At 37.2% G+C, this 6000-nt stretch overlaps 1 long non-coding RNA gene across 1 annotated transcript in view; it reads left to right on the top strand.

Annotated features, from left to right (window-relative positions):
• The window catches only part of LOC109023454 (uncharacterized), a 54192-nt gene extending 48528 nt beyond the window's left edge, over positions 1-5664 (top strand). Inside the window, exons 3-4 of the long non-coding RNA XR_002002829.4 lie at positions 119-184; positions 5625-5664. This is a non-coding gene — a long non-coding RNA (uncharacterized lncRNA). The remainder of the gene's footprint in view (positions 1-118; positions 185-5624) is intronic.
• The last annotated feature ends 336 nt before the right edge of the window (positions 5665-6000 follow it).

Here is a 6000-nt window from a genome sequence, read left to right on the forward strand (position 1 = left end):
ATGACCAAAAAGAATAAATGGCTTTTTCTCCTCCCACATCCCCCACTAAACCTTGAAGAAAATGGGATTATTCAAAGGTCTAGAGATTTCCATCTGAAGGCATCTCTCCTCCCATTAGGAAGAAGAACATGAGTTTCAGCGGCTTGTACAGAAGAACAACTCCAAGAGTTGGATGCAGCATGAGGTATTGGTAAAAACATTCCTTCTGCAGAAATACTAAAGGGCCCCACTGTGTGGTTTTAAATCAAACTTATTATGGAAGAAATCTCTTTTGTCCTTCTAAGTGGCACCTGATCCATTTAAGAGAACAGCTTGATCTAAACAAGTTCATTGAGAGTGGCATTAATTATCGGCCTTCATTTTTCTATAAACTTATATAAAACTTGTAGCTTTATGTGTTTTGTTCCTATTGACAACTGAATCAGGCTAAACTTCTAAAGAAAAGATGAAGAACAAAAATAGAACACAGAATATAAAACAGTGAACATTCATCTTTTTGCTGTAGAGAAGCTGTTGCTTCCAAGTTCTGTGACTGCATTTTATATAAGCGTTCATGGTTTAGGGTTATAATCTTGGATTTCAAATGAGAAAATTCCTTCCTAAATCTGATTCGACCCCTCAACTGCTTTCATTATTATTATTTTCTGAAAAGCTGAACACTTGGCTTATCCTCCTCCCTATTGCTTAGAACTGTGCAATAACATTTCCATAGGATGAATTAATAAATAAAACCATACAATATTCTGTTTTCCAGGATAAGGTATAGCAGCCATTTTAGTATTTAGAGAGAGACAGGTTCCCAAAATAAACTCAACGGGGGAGAAAAAAAGCTATCACTCTACAAATGCATTTGCGAGGCATTACGATTAATATTGATATAATGCCTCTATATATCTACTTGACACCTGTTGAATTGTTGTACTTACCCATTAGCACTCCATTTAATACCAGAAGGCAGTTAATAAATTCTTCCTTCCTGTGCAGGAAATTGACTAAAAGACACAAAATTAGCTTTTAAATTTTAAAGAATTAAGATCTCTACTGCTGACTTTTTCCTTTATTCAGTTACCTTGAGAAGGAGCGTTCAACTTTATTCTTCGTGTAGCTAGAACCTGTTAGATCCTCAGACCTCAGACTTTGCTTCTAAAAGGCACAATTTGTGTCCTTTCTCAGATCTTCCCTGCACCAGTTTGCAGGAAAGATCTAGGCTTGGATGATTGTCTAGGCCTTAGGCCCCAGAGGCCAGAGAGGTCAGGCTTTTGTACTGAGAAGTTGCCTGGATTTCTTTACATTCTTTGTTTGATAAAAGATAGTACTGGCTTTTTGTACCATGCACACTCCACCCCCAACTGTAAGCACAATGGCATGCCAACCAAAAAGGGGATAAGCCAAAGAGGTACATCTTTACGGCTTCCATGGAGATTTTATATGGCTATTTTAAATTTCAGAAACAAAAAGGCAAACTGTCAAAAAAAAAATAGAATGCAAGAGTTTTGATTCTTTGCAACAAAGTCTCAATATAAGAAAAATGCATATTATGAAGGGTAAAAATAGCTCCTCCTAATTAATAACATTCTTGTAGAGAACAGCTTATAAATCTTTTTTAAAATATAAGATCCACATAAACTTCTCGAAACGGTATTATAGACACTAACAGGAAAAACTGCTGGTATCGGAAGGATGATGTTAGAATAGTAGTGGGTTCTCTTTTTTGTTTGTTTTTTAACAGTTTAAGTGTTTATTTGTTTATGATGTCTGTTTAGTTAGCAAAAAGAGATATTTATTATTCTTTTATGTATTTAGAGGAAAGTCTGAATTATTTTCCTCCACCATCTCAACATTCTTCAAAACTTTGGAAAAAATGCTTATGATTAGAAAATCCAAAAGAATTCATTGCTTTTTTTCCTCCAACATCAAGAGTCTTATCATCTTTCCCAGTGTCCTTCAATGGTAGTAAAAATCTACAGAAAAAAAAAAAAAAAACCAGCCTCTACTTTAGAACAGGAGAATTTATATCTCCCAAACAAGAATGCCCCCATTATTATCGGAAACACCCATAAATTGTGAGGGCGCCACAGAAAAGAAGGCAGGTGTTTACATTAAGCCTTCCTCAAGGCCGCCTTTGCCCATCTGTTGAGTATTTGTCTATTTGGCTTTTGAGAAAACAAATCCGTGTAGAGACTAGAGATAGATGGGGATAAAATAACAAATAAATCTGTATTTATTCTTACATTTTAGCTTCATCTATCCTTTCTATTTTAAAAGTACTATAACAGAAAACCAATTCTCTTTTTAAGACTATCTCCCAGAAATTACTGATTGCTACCTCTATGACTCTTTGGAAATTTCCTTTCACATCACAGTGATGCATACACTAAAAAAATAAATTTCTCTTCAACAGTGATAACAGGTTTTTCAAATATTTAAGAATGATCAATTACCATTAATTGCCCGAAAATCCTTGGCCTTATTGCATTAGACAAGATTTGAGCATTCAGTCATTCCTTGCATCTTATTTCTTTAGCTTGTTTTTTTTGTTTTATTTTATTTTATATTTATTTATTTATTTAGAGATGGAGTCTCACTCTGATGCCCAGGCTGGACTGCAGTGGAGTAATCTTGGCTTACTGCAGCCACTGTCTCCCAGGTTCAAGTGATTCTTCTGCCTCAGCCCCCCGAATGGCTGGGACCACAGGCCTGCACTACCATGCCTGGCTAATTTTTGTATTTTAGTAGAGACAGGGTTTCACTATTTTCGCCAGGCTGGTCTCGAATTGCTGGCCTCAAGTGGCCCACCCACCTCAGTCTCCCAAAGTGCTGGGATTACAGGCGTGAGCCACAGCACCAGCCAAGCTTGGTTTTTAAATCCCATTCCTCCAAGTTGATTTTTATAAGGTAAGGGAAGCACTGTTTTCCAAAGCTAGAACCACTTAACAACTCTGTAGTAAGCATACACTACAAGAATTTTCCCGAAGATTTTGGGGAAGCTTACCAAGGTGCCTATGCCATTGGGCAGCATTTCCAAAGTAACTATCTGAGCACGAATGAACAAAGGTGGAGCAAAACCAAATCTTCAAGGATGGCCCTTCAGAGGGTGTTGCAGAGCTTTCAGAGGCTGCTACAAATGCCTGGCATTTGCCAGTAGCACTGAGCTCTCTGTTGACTTTCTGTCTGAGGCCTTAAAGCAAATGGACTGTCCAACACTGAAATATTGCCTTGTACTGGTCCTAACTACAGCCAGGGAGTTGTCACATAACGCACACCATGCCATCTAAAGGAAATTCTGGTCTTTTCTTGGGCAACAGCCTAAATGTTTCTGGGTCATGTTCACAACTGCTCATATGCATCCATCATCAGGGTTTCCAATGTGCCATGGCTCTTTTGCCCTGGCCTGAGGAATCTCAACCATTCACCCATTTGACAAACATAGTAAGTTCCTACTTTATTCCAGGTGCTGTACTAAATGATAAACCTACAGTACTTAACAAAACTGATGTGTGTGTTACACCAATACATAAGTAATACCTATCAATCATATGCCTAGGAGTGTGATAGATACGAGAGAATCCAAAGGATTCCTCTGCCTTTGTGGATTTTATAGTCTGATTGAGAAAAAAAGATGTTTACATTAGAAACCATTATGAGACAATAGAGGATGGTATTATTTTCCCCATTCTACAAATGTTCTCTTCCTTCCACATGTTACAAGAAAAATCCTATTCCATTTTTGTGAAATTATACATTTCTAGGACAATGCAGAAAATTAATGTGTCATAGATCCAGGGAGATTTTAGAGCATTGTCTTTTCTCTGAATCCCAAGCTTTTTTGTGCAGCTAAGAAACCGAAAAACCCGCTCTTACTCCGGCTGTTTATTCCCTAAATGTTAAGCCAAAAGTGTAAATTACCATCTTCCTAATTCACGAATGTGCTTTCAGATTCCTTTAAAAAGCATAACTTTTGTGGATTGAGCAAGTTTTAGAAGAGCCATCAAAATTCAGATTAGCTTAGTTTGTGGCCAAGAAAGGGGGTATCCTAAATAGTATGAGTTCTTTGCTAACAGACAAGCTTTGGCTTGCCACTGGACAAGAGGCAGCATTTGTATCTTTATGAAATGTTTTATGTTGTCCTCAGATTTAACAGACATACTATTTTGGGGCTTATCTTGGACTTGTTTTCACTGTCTTCTCAGGACCTACCCCTTACTTTCATCTGTGCATCTCACAGGAGTTTCATATTCTCTTCAATTCCCTTGCATTTTGGAAATAGTTACTACGGCCAGTCTACAATGAAAAGCTGGAAGCTCCAACTCCCAAGGCCTCTTAAGTCAAAGCTTATTGGACAATGTTATTCCACTTGATCATCATTTTCCTGGACAGGGAGGAGAGGAGATCAGGAATGTTCATCTGGCTACCATATCTATCTATCTATCTATCTATCTATCTATCTATCTATCTATCTATCTATACACACACATATACATACACATATATATGCACACATATACACACATATATACACATGTGTATATATCCATATATACACATGTGTATATATCCTTAGATATATATATGCATGTGTGTATATATATGCATGTGTGTGTGTGTGTGTATGTGTGTGTGTATATATATATATATATCCCCTTCTATATGTATAGATAGATAGATGGGGATTTCTTGCTTTCTTGTTTTTAACCACTGAACTCCTGCCCACAGTCCACTCTGAGACTTAGGGCAAATTTGAATCCAGAAAACATTGATTTCCTCACTGCCATGTTGTTGAAATCATAAAACTACATAACAGGAGTGCAGAAAGCCATATTTTATAAACACCCTAATGTATGGCACATGACTAAAGTCATAAATCTTGACACGTTTACCAAACAAAGTAAAAATCTTCGTTTGTCTTACAGAAAGAGAAGTACTCCCATGTGTTTGGACATCTGCACAGTCAACATGTGGCAATTATTGTGAGAAAAATAGAATCACTGTAATTGCTGTTGCAAATTACGGCCTCATTGATTAGTATCTTACTCCCTCTCAAACTCTCCACCTCATCACAAATAAGGAGACACACACACTCAAGGCCTTTGAGGAGATTTTCCCCAAACCGTTTTAGAATAGATTTACTCTCAGCAGGCTCTCCTACACCATTACACAGTCTTTGCTTTTTGTTTAAGGATATCTTCAGAATTTCTTACATACCCTTCCTGTATGTTTACTTAGGCACTAAAATTAAGTACACATAATGAAGCCATCTGCAGCAAACAGAATTAATAAATGGAATACCATATTGCTGTGAAGATGTATATTCAACAAATATGTAACACACCGTTCTCTGCGGAACTTGGCATTTCTCATGTGTTACTGAGAATATTTGAATGGGTCCCAAGTTATTTTGGTGTCTGGGGATTGCATACTGAGGCTGGAAACCTCACCAATAAGTTCATCCTATAAAAAGTTTCTGACTCCTCGTACCAGACTTTCTATCAGGAAACTAATGTGATATACACATATCATAAAGTTTGGGGGACTGAGCAAATGAATATTATAAAATGCCAATTGTTACCTACTCTAAAGATGTTTCTTCTTAGATTTCCATGCTGTTTTTTCTTCATATTCACCAGACCTGATTTGGGGCTGATTATTTTTCAAGACATACACGAGGGACACAGCCAGATGATGTCAAACTGCCCCACTACATCTATCAGAATTTCTTGGAAAAGCAAAGAAATAAAGTATGAAGCAATCATCCACGAGCTGCACTTCACTTCTATATAAATATACCAAGGATTGATTATACCATTTCTGTCAAGCTTGTGTTTGTCTTTATTTCACAAGCAAATTTCGTATTGTGCTGGAGATGCTACAAGACTTAGCTAAGGTAGGGAAACGGAATTTAGCCTTTGAACCAATTGCAGGGGGGAGTCAGAAGTGAAGTTCAGATTCATTTCCTTCATACCACCCTTAGATAAAAGAGGGCACAAGCTGAGATGTGTTCAA

The sequence above is a fragment of the Gorilla gorilla genome, chromosome 16 (assembly GCF_029281585.2).
Source record: "Gorilla gorilla gorilla isolate KB3781 chromosome 16, NHGRI_mGorGor1-v2.1_pri, whole genome shotgun sequence".
NCBI classification, from domain to species: domain Eukaryota; kingdom Metazoa; phylum Chordata; class Mammalia; order Primates; family Hominidae; genus Gorilla; species Gorilla gorilla.